We start from the raw sequence: 20203 nt of genomic DNA on the forward strand, positions 1-20203 counted from the left end.
CGTCTTCCTGAAAGGCTTGACATACAAGCTCTAAAGGTGTTAAACTTTTTTTTTTTTACATAACTTAACTGTGCCTAGGAACAAAGTTCCTGTTTTAGGTTTCATAGGAATAAAAAAAAAATCAGCATCCAACAAGGTAAAATTCACCACCTATGGAATTCAATAAAAAAAATTTCCAAGCATGCAAAGAAAAAAACTATGAGATTTAATGAGGAGAAAATCAGTCAACACTGCCACAGATGTTATAACTAGCCGAGCGGATATTAAAGCAGTTATTATAACTCTATTCCATATGTTCTCTACTTGGAAGAAACGTTGACTAAGTTAAATAGAGATGTGGAAGGTATCAGAGACAGCATTCGTCTGTCTCCCACATTGAATTCTTAGAGGTAAAACTGCACTGCCTGTAATGAAAAATACACTGGGTTGAATTAAAAGAATAACAACAGAATAGATATCACAGAAGGTAAGATTAAGAACTTGAAGAGTTAGCAGCAGAAAGAGTCCTAAATGAAACATAAAATGGCAATAAACACAATCTCAGTGACTTACAAGGTGATCTCGTGCATCCTAATGTATCTAATTGAGTTTCTGATGAAAGGTGGGGAACAGATTGAATCCACTGCTTAAATATTTATATTCGGTTAAAATTACAAACACACAGATCCAAGAATCACTGTGGTTCTTTTCTTCTTACTATTTTTTTCTTTTTTTATATATTTTATTTGGTAAACAGACTTTATGCACTTCATATACACAAATTTAGAAACAGTGATGCTTCCCCCTTACCCTCCCTCCTGCCCATAGTCCAACCCTTCTTCCTCCTCCATCTCCTATTCCCACTCACAATTTTTACAAAGGTCTATTTTCAGCTTGCTTTATACTCATAAGAGTAACCCTACAGTAAGTAAAAATTAGGCAAATAGTGTGAGTGAAAAACAAAACAAAACAAAACAAAACACTGTGACTCAACAGCAGAGGCAAAGGCTATGCTTAGTTAATTTTATGATTATAAAATAAATGGATAGTGTGTCATTGTAAAAATTAAGAAGAAAGAATGAGAAAGGAAGGAGGAGAGAGGGCGGGAGGATGAGTGGGAGGGAATGTAAGGTGGGTAGTATCACTATGCTCCTAAATCTGTATGTGAAATACATGAAATTTGTCCACCTTAAAAAACTTAAAAGGTTTTTTTTAAAAGATTCACGACTTTCCCCCTAAGATAAAAAAAAAAAAAGGCAAAAATGTCTACCATAGCATTTATTTTTTTTTCTCTCTTTTTTTTTTTTATCTTTTATTTAATGAATATAAATTTCCAAAGTACGACTCATGGGTTACAATGGCTTCCCCCCCATACCGTCCCTCCCACCAACAACCCTCCCCTTTCCCACTCCCTCTCCCCTTCCATTCACATCAAGATTCATTTTCGATTATCTTAATATACAGAAGATCAGCTTAGTATACCTTAAGTAAGTATTTCAACAGTTTGCTCCCACACAGAAACATAAAGTGAAAAATAATAGATGATTTTTTTAAAATGATGATGAAATCAGATCAGACCTATTGTCATGTTTAATCCCAGTGAGAGTCAAGTTGGGAATTGAAAATTTCTTTCTTTTTTTTTTTTTTTTTTTTTTTTTTTTTTTTTTTTACAGAAGATCAGTTTAGTGTACATTAAGTAAAGATTTCAGTCGTTTGCACCCCCATAGAAACACAAAGCGTACAGCACGTTAAGGACCGAGATCCTACATGAGGAGTAAGTGCACAGTGACTCCTGTTGTTGACTTTACCAATTGACACTCCTGTTTATGGCATCAGTAATCTCCCTATGCACCAGTTATGAGTTTCCAAGGCTATGGAAGCCCCTTGAGTTCTCCGACTCTTATCTTGTTTAGACACGGTCATAGTCAAAGTGGAGGTTCTCTCCTCCCTTCAGAGAAAGGCACCTCCCTCTTTGAAGACCTGTTCTTTCCACTGGGATCTCACTCACAGAGATCTTTTTGCCAGAGTGTCTTGGCTTTCCATGCCTGAAATACTCTCATGGGCTTTTCAGCCAGATCCGAGTGCCTTTAGGGCTGATTCTGAGGCCAGAGTGCTATTTAGGACATCCGCCATTCTATGAGTCTGCTGAGTATCTCACTTCCCATGTTGGATCACTCTCCCCTTTATTTATTCTATCGGTTGGTGTTAGCAGATACTAGACTTGTTTATGTGCTCCCTTTGACTCTTAGTCCTTTCATTATGATCAATTGTGAACTGAAATTGATCACTTGGAGTAGTGAGATGGCATTGGCACATGCCACCTTGATGGGATTGAATTGGAATCCCCTGGTATGTTTCCAACTCTACCAATTGGGGCAAGTCAGCCCGAGCATGTCCCAAATTATACATCTCTTCCCTCTCTTATTCCCACTCTTATGTTTCACAGGGATCACATTTCGGTTAATTTTCAACACTTAAGAATAACTGTGTGATAATTACAGAATTAAACCAGTCATATTAAGTAGAACAGACAAAAAAAATACTATGAGGGATAATGTATTAAGTTGTCCATTAGCAGTCAGAGCTATGCTGATCAAGTCACCATTTCTCATAGTGTCCATTTCACTTCAGGAGGTTTCCTTTTTGGTGTTGAGTCAGTTGTCACCGATCAGGGAGAACATATGGTATTTGTCCCTTTGGGACTGGCTTACTTCACTCAGCATGATGTGTTCCAGATTCCTCCATTTTGTTGCAAATGACTGGATTTCGTTGTTTCTTACTGCGGTATAGTACTCTAAAGAATACATATCCCATAATTTCTTTATCCAGTCTACCGTTGATGGGCATTTAGGTTGGTTCCAGGTCTTGGCTATTGTGAATTGTGCTGCAATAAACATTAGGGTGCAGACCGCTTTTTTGTTTATCAATTTAAACTCCTTTGGGTAAATTCCAAGGAGTGGGATGGCTGGGTCGAATGGTAGGGTTATATTCAGGTTTCTGAGGAATCTCCAGACTGATTTCCATAGTGACTTGACCAGTTTGCATTCCCACCAACAGTGGGTTAGTGTCCCTTTTTCCCCACATCCTCGCCAGCATCTGTTGTTGGTAGATTTCTGTATGTGAGCCATTCTAACCGGGGTGAGGTGAAACCTCATTGTGGTTTTGATTTGCATTTCCCTGATTGCTAGTGACCTTGAACATTTTTTCATGTGCCTGTTGGCCATTTGGATTTCCTCTTTTGAAAAATGTCTATTGAAGTCCTTGGCCCATCTCTTAAGTGGGTTGTTGGTTTTGTTTTTGTGGAGTTTCTTGATCTCTTTGTAGATTCTGGTTATTAACCCTTTATCTGTTGCATAGTTTGCAAATATTTTTTCCCATTCTGTCGGTTGTCTCTTCACTCTCCTGACTGTTTCTTTTGCAGTACAGAAACTTCTCAATTTGATGCAATCCCAATAGTTGATTTTGGCTTTGACTGTCTGTGCCTCCCGGGTCTTTTCCAGAAATTCTTTGCCTGTGCCAATATCTTGAAGGGTTTCTCCAATGTTCTCTAATAACTTAATGGTGTCAGGACGAAGATTTAGGTCTTTAATCCACGTTGAGTGGATTTTTGTGTAAGGTGTAAGGTAGGGGTCTTGCTTCATGATTCTGCACGTGGAAATCCAGTTTTCCCAGCACCATTTATTGAATAGACTGTCCTTGCTCCAGGAATTAGTTTTAGATCCTTGATCAAATATAAGTTGGCTGTAGATGTTTGGGTTGATTTCTGGTGTTTCAATTCTGTTCCATTGGTCTATCCATCTGTTTCTGTACCAGTACCATGCTGTTTTGATTACAACTGCCCTGTAGTATGTCCTGAAGTCTGGTATTGTGATGCCTCCGGCTTTGTTTTTGTTGTACAAGATTGCTTTAGCTATTCGAGGTCTCTTGTGCCTCCATATGAATTTCAGCATTATTTTTTCTAGATCTGCGAAGAATGTCTTTGGTATCTTGATTGGGATTGCATTGAATCTATAAATTGCTTTTGGGAGAATGGACATTTTGATGATGTTGATTCTTCCAATCCATGAGCATGGAAGATTTTTCCATTTTTTGGTATCCTCTTCTATTTCTTTCTTTAAGGTTTTGTAATTTTCATCGTAGAGATCTTTAACGTCCTTGGTTAAGTTTATTCCAAGGTATTTGATTGTTTTTGTAGCTATTGTGAATGGGATTGACCTTAGCAGCTCTTTCTCAGTCATGGCATTGCTTGTGTATACAAAGGCTGTTGATTTTTGTGCATTGATTTTATATCCTGCCACTTTGCCAAACTCCTCTATGAGTTCCAATAGTCTCTTAGTAGAGTTCTTTGGATCCTCTAAGTACAGAATCATATCGTCTGCAAAGAGGGATAGTTTGACTTCTTCCTTCTTGATTTGTATTCCTTTGATTTCTTTTTCTTGTCTGATGGCTCTGGCTAAAACTTCCAGAACTATGTTAAATAGCAGTGGTGAGAGTGGGCATCCCTGCCTGGTGCCAGATTTCAGTGGAAATGCTTCCAACTTTTCCCCATTCAATAGGATGCTGGCTGTGGGTTTTTTATAAATTGCTTTGATTATATTGAGGAATGTTCCTTCTATACCCAATTTGCTTAGAGTTTTCATCATGAAAGGGTGTTGAATTTTATCAAATGCTTTCTCTGCATCAATTGAGATAATCATATGGTTTTTCTTCTGCAATCTGTTAATGTGGTGAATCACATTGATTGATTTGCGAATGTTGAACCATCCCTGCATACCAGGGATGAATCCCACTTGGTCTGGGTGGATGATTTTCCTGATGTGTTGTTGTATTCTATTGGCCAGAATTTTATTGAGGATTTTTGTGTCTATGTTCATCAGGGATATTGGTCTGTAATTTTCTTTCAGTGCTGCATCTTTCTCTGGCTTAGGGATTAAGGTGATGCTGGCTTCATAGAAAGAATTTGGGAGGATTCCCTCTTCTTCGATTGTTCTGAATAGTTTGAGAAGAAATGGGATTAGTTCTTCTTTAAATGTCTGGTAGAATTCAGCGGTGAATCCATCTGGTCCTGGGCTTTTCTTTGTTGGGAGGGCCTTTATTACTGTTTCAATTTCTGTTTCAGTTATGGGTCTATTTAGGTTTTCGATGTCTTCATGGTTCAATTTAGGTAGGTTGCATGTGTCCAGGAATCTATCCATTTCTGATAGGTTTTCCTGTTTGCTGGCGTACAGGTCCTTGTAGTAATTTCTGATGATTCTTTTTATTTCTGTGGTGTCTGTTGTTACGTTTCCTTTTTCATCTCTGATTTTATTGATTTGGGTCTTTTCTCTTCTTTTTTTAGTTAGTTGGGCCAATGGGGTGTCAATTTTGTTTATTTTTTCAAAAAACCAGCTTCTCGCTTGGCTGATTTTTTGTAATGTTTTTTTGGATTCAATCCTATTAATTTCTTCTCTGGTTTTAATTATTTCTCTTCTCCTACTAGATTTGGGTTTGGTTTGCTGCAGTTTTTCTAGGTCCTTGAGGTGCGCTGAAAGCTCATTTATTTGGTACCTTTCCAATTTCTTGGTATAGGCACCTATTGCTATAAATTTGCCTCTCAATACTGCTTTTGCTGTATCCCATAAGTTTTGATATGTTGTGTTGTTGTCTTCATTTACTTCCAGAAAGTTTTTGATTTCTCTTTTGATTTCTTGAATGACCCAGTGTTCATTCAGGAGCATGTTGTTCAGTCTCCATGTGTTTGCATACTTTCTGGGGTTTCCTGAGTTGCTAATTTCCAGCTTCATCCCGCTGTGGTCTGAGAAGCTGCATGGTATGATTCTAATTCTTTTAAATTTGCTGAGACTTGCTTTATGGCCTAGTATGTGGTCAATCCTAGAGAAGGTTCCATGCGCTGCTGAGAAGAATGTGAAGTCTGTAGATGTAGGGTTGAAAGTTCTGTATATATCTGTTAGATCCATTTGGGCTATAGTGTCATTTAAATCTGCTGTTTCCTTGTTGATCTTCTGTCCGGATGATCTGTCTATTTCTGAGAGTGGAGTATTGAAGTCCCCCAGTACTATTGTATTGGAATCTAAATCTCCCTTTAAGTCCCTTAACATATCTTTTAAATAGACCGGTGCCCTGTAATTAGGTGCATATACATTTATAATAGTTACATCTTCCTGTTGAATTGAACCCTTAATCATTATATAGTGTCCCTCTTTGTCTCTCTTAACAGTTTTTGTATTAAAGTTTATTTTGTCTGATATTAATATGGCTACACCTGCTTTTTTTTGGTTTCTGTTGGCATGGAATATCTTTTTCCAACCTTTCACTTTCAGTCTGCATGCCTCTTTGTTAGAGAGATGTGTTTCTTGTAGGCAACAAATAGTTGGGTTGTGTTCTGTGAGCCAGTCAGCTAAACGGTGTCTTTTAACTGAAGAATTCAGACCATTAATGTTCAATGTGACTATTGATACGTAGTGACTTTGCCCTGCCATTTTCCCGGAAATATTTTCTAGTATATGCTTTGAGCTTCCCATGCTCTTTTACTGGTAGGTGTTCTTCCCTTCCCTTCTTTCATATTGATGGCCGTGTTTCTGTGTTTCTGAGTGTAGCACATCTTTAAGTATCTTTTGCAGGGCCGGACGAGTGGCCACAAAGTCTTTCAATTTCTGTTTGCTATGAAAGGTCTTTATTTCACCTTCATTCACAAATGAGAGCTTGGCAGGATATAATATTCTGGGCTGGCAATTTTTCTCTCTTAGCACCTGTGCTATGTCTCGCCATTCCCTCCTAGCTTGTAGGGTTTCTGATGAGAAGTCAGCTGTGAGTCTGATTGGAGATCCTCTGAGAGTAATCTGACGTTTCTCTCTTGCACATTTTAGGATCTTTTCTTTATGTTTCACTGTGGTAAGTTTAATTACCACGTGTCGTGGTGAGGATCTCTTTTGGTCATGTTTATTGGGGGTTCTATGAGCTTCCTGTACTAGGATATCTCTGTCCTTCTCCAAACCTGGAAAGTTCTCTGCTAGTATCTCACTAAAAAGGCCTTCCAATCCTTTCTCTCTCTCCATGCCTTCAGGAACTCCTAGAACTCGAATGTTGGTTTTTTTGATAGTATCCTGTAGATTCCCAACAATATTTTTTAGGTTTCTAATTTCCTCTTCTTTTCTTTGGTTTGACTGTATGTTTTCCTGTGCTCTATCTTCTAAGTCCGATATTCTCTCTTCTGCTTCACCCATTCTGTTTTTAAGGCTTTCTAATGTGTTTGTCATTTGATCTATTGAGCTCTTCATTTCATTTTGATTTCTCTTCACTATAACACTTTCCTGTTCTACTAGTTTCTGAGTTTCATTTTGACTCTTCCTTAAAATTTCGTTTTCACGAGAGAGATTTTCAATCTTGTCCATTAAGGATTTCTGTAGTTCAAGGATTTGCTTTTGAAAACTTCTAAATGTTCTTATCATAAATTTTTTGAAATCCGTATCTTGCATTTCTTCTATCTCATCATCTTCATACTCTTGGCTTGGGGTGTTTTGCTTATTTGGAGGCATCATAGTGTCATCGTTGATCTTGCTCCCTCTATTTCTGTGTTTGTTACTCGGCATAGTTAATTCTTCTTGCGTCACTGTGCGTTTTTTTTTTCTTTTTTTTTTTTTTTTTTTATTTATACTGTGTCCGTGTTAAGTGGACTGCCTGCTGTTGGAGGAGCCTTGGAGGCTTGAGATGGGTGCGGCCTGAGAGCTCTATTTTTAACCTTGTTCAAGAGGTTCTGTTCTTTGCAATTAGGGAAAATAAGTGAAAGCTTATCTATATTTGAAATGGAGAAATAAAATAGTCTTCACTATCAGACCTTATAATTGTCTTGAAAATAGGATGTAGTCCTTACAAAGCAACTGGAACAAATGAGCAAATTTAGAAAGTTTGCAGGACACAAGATCACTGTACAATAACAATTTAAAAAATCAGAAATTGAACTAAAAATAAGCACAACCATTTTCAGTAACATTAGAAAAAGCATTTAGGTATAAATCTTATTAAAGAAATACCAAAACTGTACTCTGATAACTATAAACATTTCTGAGAAAAAATAATAAAAACTTAAATCAGTGGAGAGATATACTGAATTCATGGGTGGGAATTTTCAATGTTATTGAAATGTCAATTCCCCCTACATTGATCTATGGATTCAAAGCATTCCTAAAAATTCCAGAAAGCTTTATAAAAATGAAAGTTAATGGGATGGATTCTAAAATTTATATGCAAATGCAGAGGACCTAAAACAGATAAAACTTTGAAAGAACAAAGTTAAAAGACTAACCGTATCTGAATTCAAAAGTTTTATAAAACCACAGCAAAATGACAGACAACTAGATCAGTGAAACAAATAGGGAATCTAGAAACAGACCTCATACACACAGACAAATGATTTTCAACAAAGATGTAAAAGCAACTCAATGGAAAATGCTTGAACAATTTAATATTCATGATCAATAATAACAAGATTTTAAAATCAATATCCCACATCTATAAAACTCAACTAGTGACTTGGAGTTAGGGAAAGATTTCTTAGACACAACCAAAAGCATGATGCATAAATTAAAAAATTTGATAAATTGAATTTTACTAAAATTAAAATAATTATTATAAATGACAAGCTGGATTTTATTAAAATTAGTTATTATTTAAAATGTTTTATTAAAATTATTATTTAAATGATACTGTCAAGAAAATTAGAAATAAGTAAACAAAAGCAAGTCATAGACTGTGAAAAATATTTGAAAAACACATAACTGATGAAGCCCTTATATCGAGAATATAAAAAGAACTGACTTCACAGTAAAATAAGTCAGTTAAAAAGATGAGCAAATTATTTGAACAAACAATTCACCAAAAAACATGCAGATGACAAATAAGTCTGTGAAGATTCTCAATCATTTGTCATTAGGTAAATGGAAATTAAAACACTGTAAGATACTATTATTCAACTAAAATTAAAAGCCTGAACACTCCAGTAACAGTGAGTATGTACAGCAACTCAACTAACATTCTCATACATAGTTAGTGGGAAAATAAAATGGTAAAACTACTAAAGAAACCTGCTTGGCAGCTTCATAAAAGTTAAATATTTACCTATTATGGAACCCAGCTATGACCTCCTAGAACTCGATAAATGAAAAGATGTCCACACAAAAATTTTACATGCAATTCCATAAGGATTATATCATGTACAAAACTGAAAACGAAACGCAAAATATCCATCAAAAGAAGAATGGATAAGCAAATTATCATATTCGTGCAGTGGATACTACTTGGAAATTAAGTGGCATTGAATATATTGTTCTGTGACCTGGCGAAGTTTGCTTAGTAGTTCTGGTAGTTTTTTATAAACTGCATCTGATTTTCTCACAGACAGTTATGGAGCCTGAAAATAAGGAGAGTTTTAATTCTGCATTTGTAATCTGGATGCTTTTATTATTTTTCCTGCCTGATATTCAAAATAATTATGCTAATTACACTAGACAAATATAGCCATATACTGTAGACTTTGTTTTTTATAAAATTCTAGAAAGTGCAAATGCATCCAAAGTAAAAGAAGACAAATCAGTCATTTTCTGGAAAATAAGGGATGGCAGAAGTAGGAGGCATTGGGAAGTAAGGATTAAAAATGAATATGAGACTGCTGGCTACAGAGATTCAAATTATATGAGGACATACATAGGCTGAAAGTGAAGGGATTAGAAAAAAGATATCTCATGCAAATGGGAACCAAAAGGGAACAGAGGTGACCATATTTATATTTGAAAAAAATACAAGTTAATTTAAAAATGGTCACAAGAGACAAAGAAATAAACAATGTAAGCAGAAAAGGGCCATTTCATTAGGGATTATAAATACATATTCAGAGATAAGAGCAAAGGACACAAATATAAGAAATAAAAGGAAAACATTTGCAGAACTGAAGGGAGAAATAAAGTAATGAAGTAAAAGTATAATTTAGTCCTTTATTTTCAAAAATGGATAACTGGAGAGAAGGTCAATAAAAATAGGATGAAAGATATCAAGTATTGATGAGGATTGAGACAAAAGCCCTTGTATGCTGTTGGTGAAAATGTAAATTAGCACAGCTATTATGAAAAACTGGATGAAGCTTTCTCAAAATACTAAAATTAGAGTTACACTGTGATCCACAATTAACTTCCAGATATTAACCCAAAAAATATGAAACCATTATGTCAAAGAGTATCTGTGCTCCTATGTTCATCACAGTATTATTTGCTACAGCCAAGTTATGGAATCAACCTAAGTGGTTGTGTAACATATGAGTGGCTAAAGAAAATGTGGCTTCTAAAAATAATAGAATACTATCCTCTCTCTCTCTCTCTCTCTCTCTCTCTCTCTCTCTCTCTCTCACACACACACACACACACACACACACAGCCATGACAAAATGCCATCGTTTGCAGAAAATGACTGAAATTGGAGATTATAATATTAAGTGAAGTATGCCAGGCACAGGGAGACAAATACTGCATGTCTTAGTAACATGCAGAATCTAAAAAATCGAACTCATATAAGCGAAGAGCAGAATAGTAGAGAATTATGGGATTCTGGGTAGGGATTAGGGGAATAGGAAGATGATGATCAGGGGTTAAAAAGGTTTTATTAGAGAGCGGAACTGTTGTCAAACAGATATAGAATTGTAATTTTGCAAGATGAGAAAGTCCTAGAGACCTATTGCACAAGGTGCATGTAGCTGCTTCTGTGTTACACATTTAAATCATTAATTTGGTAAATTCTATAGCATGTCTTACCACAATAGAAAAAAAAAAGGGACACAAGGAAAATTTTAGGGTTATGTGCATGATTTTTTTCGCAGGTGTCATCATATTTCAAATCCTATGTTTTTTAAATATGTGCATTGATTTGTATATAACTAAAGGTATTTAAAAATAAGCTGTAACAAAATAAAAATAAACAGTATACTCTCATTTTTGTTCAGGTTTGATTTGTTATTTCCCATAGAACTACTTGATTTATGTTCTTGGTCACCTTAAGGGGTTCTTAGCATTTCAGGTTGTTAGTATTTCTAACATGGAGTTGAATATATCTATAATGTGCCTATTGAATTCTACAAATTCTTGCAGTTTTAGCAACAGTATACTTTCTAAAAAATCAGAATATGGTGAATGGGTTCAGTTATATGAGATCTGATAGCATGTTACACACACACACACACATACTAACACACACACACACAAACACACAGGATCTCACAATCTTCACTCCCTCATCCTCATTCCTTCCTAATTTCTAAGAACAGATTCACAAAGTGGTGTTTGGCAGTAGCTGCTTATACAATGGGGTTGTGGTGCTAAGACAGAGGTTTCTGGAGGCACCCTAGATCCAACCAAGAGCTAAACAAATGATAATTGCAGAAGTCCTGCACTGCTATTCAATGTTGCACTTTTTACAATGAAAACTTAGGATAATTTCCCTGTGCTAGTCAAGGTCATTAAACTTAACTTAGGACTTCACATATCAGGCTGGGACATGTTCTGTTAAGGGAAACTTCCCAGGGAGAAAACATAGTGCCAAAACCTGTTAAATAAAGACCCATATTGTCACTGAAGTCTTGGGGACAGGTATTTGGTATAACTGTGATCTCTGCTTCCCATGTGGTAGAGAAGGTGTTCTTTCTATCAACTCACCGTCATTTCAGTCTATCAGGGTTACTTTCTATCGTGAAAACAGAATCTCTGTTAGACTCTTTTTGACCAGTATTCCTAGAATTTGTCAGGACAATCAAGAATATTTCAAAATATACTGATGTTAATCAACACTAATGTGAGCTATGCTTTCATACTGAGGTGTCAACTGCCTACAGCATTACATATGGACCTTGGAGATAGTTCAGTGTGTCTGTGTTCACCAGCCTGGAGAGATGAGACACACTGGAGGTATTTTGATAAAGATAAACATTGAGTAAATCGGAATAATCTTTGCAAACTCCAGATGTTTCTAATAGCTGTATATTTGCCTTTGTTTTTAGACTCAAACATCTGGCTGATTACATTTCTCTGTGGCTTTGGTAGATACAACCATAGGCATGACCAATGTAAAATAATGACTAATACAATCATATTTTAACTTTGTAACATTAACAAAGTTTAGAATGCATATGATTTACTTTTATATATTTAAATAAAATTATAACATAAAAATGAGATGGAATTATAGGTGTTTTATGTGAGTATTTAATTTGTTTAGTTAGGAATTCTAAAAAAATACGCTGAAAACACATCCTCACTTAAATAAAATAAGTGGAACAGAAACAATTGAAAATGCAATAGTAGCAAGGAATAAGAGAAAAATGAGAAGACAGAGAAAAAATGGCAAAAAGCTTCAATGTACATTATTTTTCAGGAAATTATTCCAATTGCATGTAATATGAACACTAGTGTTTCTTTGAGGCTGAACATGTATGAAATTTGACATTTAGTTAGTATGTAGTTTGTTGCAAGCATTCTGGTGTATCATATGCATAGACTATTCCCCAAGGAGGCATTTGCAGCTTGTAGCTTTGGAAGGGTTAAAGTTTAACTAGCTTTCTGATAATTTAATGCACACGATAAACAAGGAGAAGGGCTCGGAAGTAGGGTCTACTTTTAAGTATGATGAAACTTCATTTTGAAGTCATTTCAAAATTAAAAAAAGGTTCAAAATCATACCAGAGTTCTCAAATGCCCATTATCTGATTTTGTATAACTACAGTACAATGATCAAAATAAAAAAAAATAATAAAATGTCTATCTAGTCTATAGACCATATTCACGCCTTGTAAAACAATGTTTTTTACCTAGGTCAAGAAGCATATAATAGCACTATATCTTCTTTCATATCTTCTTTAACCTGGAGCAAACATCCAATTTTCCTTGTTCTTTATGATAGCAGCACTTTTGAAGAGTGTTGGCCAGTAATTTGCACATAATGGTTCTCAATTTGGACCTGTAGGCACTTCTCTATTTAAGGCCAAATTGCTTTCCATTAAAGTAATACCTATGTATACTTTTTTTTTTTAACCAACAGTATTTGAAAATGCTCATTTTGTTATATTTTCAATAGCTATTATTAACATTTGTGAAAAATCTTGTGAGATCAAAAAAAGAGCATGCACTTCTGTTTTAGTACATTGTACTACTGTTTTTATATCATTTAGTCTATTAAATTTACATGTTCAGATTTCTCTGTGAAACATTTTTTCCCCAGGTACTGTGCCAACCTATGGCAGAGCATTAGTTCTATTTTCTTCTGGACACTTGACCTCTTATTCATAGAATGCATCCTCCACTCTCCCTTGCAGTGGGTATGGCTATGAGGCCAAATTTTCAACAACTGAACAGTGTGGAAGAGATGTATTCAATATTCTCTTGTATACAAGGTGAGGGTGTCCTCTGGTTCCCCAGTACTTGAGAACCTGGAGATGTGGCGACCTGGCTTACCTGTGGTTATGGACAATGCTCCCAGGAAACTGAGTGATGGACAGAAGAAGCTTCGGTGATCAAGGGCTCAGAGCTCACTGGTCAGTCTCTTTGTTCTCACATGAAAACGAAACAAAATTTTATCTTATTGAAACCATTTTATGTTGTCATTTTCATGACAACAGCTTAATCGCTATCCCCATTTTTATTATATGGCCTCATATTTTTCTCTGTGATCTTTATCATCTGTTTTTTTAAACTATTAGCTCTATTTTATGTTACAGATATTTCGTACAATTTGCCACTTACTCTTTAACATGATTTCAGAGATTTGAATATATAAAACATACAATTGTTGAGTGTAAAAATTAATATTTCCTTTATGCTTTATTTTATATTGTATTTATCCAAGATCGTTCTATTCTGGCTTTTGAGCAAGTATTTTTTTTCTATTAATGTGACCAGAAAGTTACACTCAGCTATCCAAACACACACAAGTTTATATATTAAAAGAATTATAAGACAACACATCTGCTAATATTCGATAGTGTAAAAGAGCACTTCACAGTGCACAGAAAATGGTATTAAAATATATTTACTTTGATCCAAAAACTTTTTAAATTCATGCTGGCCATCAGGACTGAGCATTTCTGCAGCTTTAAGCCCAGTGACAAGGCTGCCTTCCTGGCAGAGAAGCTGGAAAAGTGGCCCCTGATTGCTCTGTCCTAGTAAGCATCCTTTCCTGCTATTGGAAAACAAGCAACAACTAACTTAATCGACGTTGACACAGTTTCCTCACAGAAACTACACGCCCCTGTCTTAAGCTTCCGTTTCTGTCCCTCAGTAGTTTCCTGGAGACCTCCTCTATTTCTAATTGGAGTGCTGCTCCTTTTGAATTTGCCACCACATTCTAGATGCCAATAGAGGGAGGGAAGTATTGTTTTTCTTTATCACTTTCTGTCTCTCATTTCTTTTTCTGTCTTTTGTTCATCTTTTTTGGCTATTTCTTTTCTTTAATTAGTTGGAACAGTACTGTATTTTACCACAAAACCATTACCAAGTCCATTCATACTGGGTACTTACTTATTTGCCTTTTTCTATCCCAGAGTCGCATGAACAAAATTATGTGGAGTACACGCTGGGAAATGGCCAAAGTATCTAGAGAGAAATAGCAATATATTTCATGTTCTTACATATCTGCTGAAAAAGAAACTCTTTGATATAAATGAAAAAATTTAATTAGTTGGCTTCCCAAAACTTCTGTTCTAAGCATTTCATAAACTGTCAAAGAAAACCACTGTGTCCTTTCAGTATCCCCAGAGGGATGTCTTTCTTTAAATATATTTTAACAGAATATTTTGTAAATATGAATAATCCTCTTGAGAAAACGGTGAAATGCACTGTCTTTATGAACCCATATATACAGTGAACCCTCAATTCATTGAATTGTTAGGATAGAAATTATTTCTACATAACCCAATGTATTCAATATGGTTTTGCTCAAATACCAAGAAGAGTATTAAAAAAAAAACAATGAGAAATCACTTATTCTACCATATATTATGCCTAATTTAAAATCATAATAACTAAGAGAATTATTGGAGTGTTAGGAATAGAGATCAAACATAGACTATATGAACAGAAGCCAGAATCCATAAACTGAAGTAAGAAATATATAAAAACTAGATTTGGTGCATAAATATGATATAAGTCAATGACACTTAGATCCTCACCACACTGTTGGAATAATTTGTCATTTATATGACAAGAAGTAAAACTAACTGCACACAGTTCTAGGTATACCAAAGATTGAAACATCAAAGGTAAATCTTCAAATTAACAGGAAAATATTTGTACAAATGTTATGACTCTAGTATATACAAATGACTAAAAAACAAAGGCATAAGACTTTAACTGAATATTTTGTGTGAAAATTAAATTGTGCAAAATAAAATACTTGTAAAAGACAAGACATAGACTAACATAAGATAATTTCAGTTATTTAATGTTGGAATCTTAAAATCTTAAGAAATCACAGGGCAGAATAAACAATCTATCAGAAAAATGGGAACAAATAATTCATAGAGTAAGAAACCTAAAAGACTAACACACATTTAAAAAAATCAGTCATAGTTGTCAACAATGAAGTGCAAATTAAAACAAAAATTAAATAGCATTACCTATATACCACTCTGCACGGCAAAAGATGAAATTCTTTTTGGAAATGTTACAATACTAACGTTACATGTATGTAAAATTATCTACTTTCTAGGGTGATCAATTTTAACAGTTTACCAGGCTGGAACAGTGGTAAGTTCCAGCCAAACCAATAGCAGTCGGTCACTTTAGTCAGGGTACACACTGAAAGTAACGTCACCATATTGGTATTACACAAAGCATATTACTCACAGGAGGGAGGCCGCGGGTGAGAGCTCGGAGTGCAGCAGCAGCAGCCCGGGCCCAGGGTTCCCACACGCCCTGCAGTGCTTTCTCCTCTGTGCCGGCCGGCTGGGGAAGATGCCAAAATGGCGACGGCAACTACTTTGGATTCACCCACAGCGGGGCGGCGGCGGCGGCCCAGTGTAGCCAACAGCCAGCTTCGGGTGTGGCCTGTTCTCGTCCAACTACAGTTCTGGCTGCACTGTCCATCAGGCTCCAGTAGCTGCTCGCACGGTTACTGCTGCCTATGCACAGTTGCGGTTGCCAGGCCTGCTCCAGTAGCTGTGGCCGCTGCAGCAACAGCTGCCGCCTATGGAGGCTGCCCTGCTGCACACACAGCAGCTGACTGTGGTTGTACCCAGAGGCAATGAGAAGCACCAGCACCACCTCCCCCAGCTCCTACACAAAATTCCCAGGACTCCTACTCCTAGGTAAGACCCACAGCTCCTGCTGCAGCTTACGACAGTCAGCAGTACTACCAACAACCACCAGCAACTGCCGCTGTCCTCGTTGCTGCTGCCCGGCCTCAGCCTGCTGTTGCTGAAACCTACCATCAGACGGCTCCCGAAGCAGGTTATAGCCAAGGCACAACTCCGTATACTCAAGCCCAGCAAACTCGACAGTGACAGCCATAAAACCAGCCACACCGAGTCCAGCTACCACTACTTTCTCCACTTGTCCTGTGTCCTCCACGTACAGCCAGTGGCAGCTGCAGCCACTGGGGTGCGGCCCTACACTCAGAGTGCTACTTACAGCAGCAGGGCAGTTACTCACTGCACATCTCACTCAGGTTATGAAGCAGCAGTGTGCTCAGCTGCATCTTCCTGCTGCCCACAGCATCAGCAGCAACAGAAGCTGCAGCAGCTGCCTGGACAGGGACCACTTTACTAAAAAAGCACCATTCCAAAAGAAACAGCTGAAACCAAAACAGCCCCGAAACCACCCCAGATTCACTGCTGTGATGTGTGAGATCAGCTGTGCTGGACCACAGACTTACAAAGACCATTTAGAAGGACAGAAACATTAAAAAAGAAGCCGCATTGAAAGCCTCACAAAATACCAGCAGCAGCAACAACTCTGCTCGTGGGACTCAACCAGCTGCCTTGTGAGCTCTGCGATGTGTCCTGTACAGGAGCAGATGCATATGCTGCCCACATCTGTGGTGCTAAGCATCAGAAAGTGGTTAAATCACATACAAAACTGGGTAAACCAATTCCATCAACAGAGCCAAACGCTGTTAGCCAAGCTGCTTCTTCAACAGCTGTATCTGCTTCAAAACCGACTGCCTCTCCTTCAAGTACTGCAGCAAACAATTGCTCTGTGAATGCTTCATCGATGGCAACTTCTTCAGTGAAAGGTCTTACTACTACAGGAAACACATCTCTTAACAGCACATCCAGCACTAAAGTATCAGCGGTGCCTACAAATACGGCTGCCAAGAAAACATCTACACCCAAAATAAACTTTGTTGGTGGTAATAAACTGCAGTGAACAGGAAACAAAGCAGAAGACTGAAAAGGAACAGAATGTGTTAAAAATGCTCCTGTCACTTCTTCTGAGCACATTCCAGAAGTAAAGTCAGACACGGTGTCAGAGCCGGTCACACCTGCATCTCTTGCAGCTTTACGGAGTGACGTCCAGCCAGTGGGCCACGATCATGTGGAGGAGGTACAAAATGATGAAGGAAAAGTAATTTAAAAAAAAAGTAATTAGGTTCCATTATAAATGATGCGAGTGCAATTTTAATAACCCCAATGCTAAGGAGATGCATTTAAAAGGACGAAGACACAGACTTCAATATAAAAAAAAAAGTAAATCCAGATTTGAAAGTAGAAGTGAAGCCCAGTATTTGAGCAAGAAAGATTTAAGAGGAGAAAATGAGAAAGCAAATGCAGAAGGAGGAGTATTGGCAAAGACGAGAAGAGGAGGAGCACTGGAGGATGGAAATGAGACATTATGAAGAGGATGTGCCCTGGAGAAGAAGAGGAAGAACAACGTCATTGGGAGGATCACCACTGGATGCCTGATGGAGGCTATCCACATGGTCCTCCAGGCCCCTTAGGCCTCTGGGAGTGTGACCAGGCATGCCGCCTCAACCACAGGGGCCTGCACCTTTGCGTCGTCCCGACTCATCTGATGACCGTTATGTGATGACAAAGCATGCAACCATTTATCCAACTGAGGAGGAGTCACAGGCAGTTCAAAAAAATTGTTCCTATCACTGAACGTGCTTTAAAACTTGTTTCAGACAGTTTGTATGAACATGAAAAGAGCAAGAACAAGGAGGGAGATGATAAGAAAGAGGGAGGGAAAGAAAGAGCTTTGAAAGGAGTTTTGCAAGTGGGAGTATTGGCAAAAGGATTACTTTTTCAAGGAGATAGAAATGTCAACCTTGTTTTGCTTTGCTCAGAAAAACCTTCAAAGACATTATTAAGCCGAATTGCAGAAAACCTCCCCAAACAGCTTGCTGTTATAAGTCCTGAGAAGTACGATATAAAATGGGCTGTATCTGAAGTGGCAATAATTTTGAATTCCTGTGTGGAACCCAAAATGCAAGTCACTATCACCCTGACATCTCCAATTATTTGAGAAGAGAACATGAGGGAAGGAGATGTAACCTCGGGTATGGTGAAAGACCCACCGGCCGTCTTGGACAGGAAAAATGCCTTGATGCTCTGGCTGCTCTACACCAAGCTAAGTGGTTCCAGGCTAGAGCCAATGGTCTGCAGTCCTGTGTGATAATCATACGTATTCTCTGAGACCTCTGTCAATGAGTTCCAGCTTGGTCTGATTTTCCAAGCTGGGCTATGGAGTTATTAGTAGAGAAGGCAATCAGTAGTGCTTCTAGTCCCCAAAGCCATGGAGATGCACTGAGAAGAGTTTTTGAGTGTATTTCTTCCGGGATTATTCTTAAAGGTGGCCCTGGACTTCTGGATCCTTGTGGAAAGGATCCATTTGACACCTTGGCAACAATGACTGACCAGCAGCGTGAAGACATTACATCCAGAGCACAGTTTGCTTTGAGACTCCTTGCATTCCACCAAATACACAAAGTGTTAGGCATGGATCCATTACCAGAAATGAGCCAACGTTTTAACATCCACAACAGAAAGTGAAGAAGGGGTAGTGATGGAGTTGATGGATTTGAAGCTGAGGGGAAAAAAGATAAAAAAGATTGATAACTTTTAAAAAGTTTCTGTAATTCTTCATCGTTAAATAGAGGTGCCAATTTGTTGGCTGTTTTTCATTCATAATAATGTCTACTTTGAAAAATTCATCAAGAAATTAAAGAATTTCATGGAAGAACCAAGTTTTTCTGTGACATTAAAAACTTAATGTACAGTGTTAGGTATTATATGAATGGAAAGACACCAATAAATATTGTACTCCAACTAGGGTAAACAGTGGTTCAGGTTGTTTTCCCATTATTTTGGTTTTACTGGTTGCCCTAGGTCTCTCTATTTTTGTGTCTTTTATTAACTAGGGCAATGTCTTACTCAATCTTTACTGTATTTAATGCAGGATTTGTGCTTCAGTTGCTCTGTGTATTTTGCTATTTTTATTAAGAAGTTTTGTTTGCTTTTTGACACTAGGTGTGTTATTTTGTGTTATAGAAGATATCCTGTTACCCCTTCTTTACATTTTACAGCAGTACGTTTTTTTGTAACGTGAGACTGCAGAATTTTTTTCCTTTTGTTATTCTATATGTGAAGGACTACAACACATAAAGTTATTCTTCCATTTGAGTACTTAGAACTGAATGGTTCTGCAGATCTTGTGGCATTTGTCTCTCTAGTGTAATATATAAATGTGTAATTAAGAAAGATTTCTGTTATTCTAATCAAGTTTGCTGTTAGTTGTGCATTAGCAGTATAAAAGCTAATATATATATATATATATTAATTATATGGTCTTGCAACAGTTTTAAAGCCTCTGCATAATTGATAATAAAATGCATGACATTTTTCTTTTTAATAGACTTCTAAAATTATAATTTTAGTTTAACTTAGATCTTTGTACAGTTGACTTTTTGACATAGCAAGGCCAAAAGTAACTTTCTGAATTTTTTTTTCTTCTGTTTAACTGGAAAGGGCATTTTTCACATATAAGTGGGCTAACCAATATTTTCAAAAGAACTTTATCATTGTGCAACTAACAGCAGTAGCTAGCCCTTAATTATGGTGACAGTTCCTAATTGGTGTGTGTCAGATTACTCTAGCAACAATTACAACATGACACAGTTGAATGATTCCCACACACACGTACCCCATCACCCAGATAACTTATAGTTCTATTAACACTGACATTGATAAAAGTATCAT

At 37.0% G+C, this 20203-nt stretch overlaps 1 long non-coding RNA gene and 1 pseudogene across 1 annotated transcript in view; one reads left to right on the top strand and one right to left on the bottom strand.

Annotated features, from left to right (window-relative positions):
• The window catches only part of LOC127485670 (uncharacterized), a 401588-nt gene extending 386759 nt beyond the window's left edge, over positions 1 to 14829 (bottom strand). Inside the window, exons 1-2 of the long non-coding RNA XR_011390298.1 lie at positions 14526 to 14829; positions 13464 to 13558 (exon numbers count right to left, since the gene is read on the bottom strand). This is a non-coding gene — a long non-coding RNA (uncharacterized lncRNA). The remainder of the gene's footprint in view (positions 1 to 13463; positions 13559 to 14525) is intronic.
• A 103-nt stretch (positions 14830 to 14932) lies between these two features.
• LOC100355924 (zinc finger RNA-binding protein pseudogene) lies at positions 14933 to 19060 on the top strand (annotated as a pseudogene).
• Positions 19061 to 20203: the final 1143 nt, after the last annotated feature.

The sequence above is a fragment of the Oryctolagus cuniculus genome, chromosome 7, assembly GCF_964237555.1.
Source record: "Oryctolagus cuniculus chromosome 7, mOryCun1.1, whole genome shotgun sequence".
In the NCBI taxonomy this organism is placed as follows: Eukaryota; Metazoa; Chordata; class Mammalia; order Lagomorpha; family Leporidae; genus Oryctolagus; species Oryctolagus cuniculus.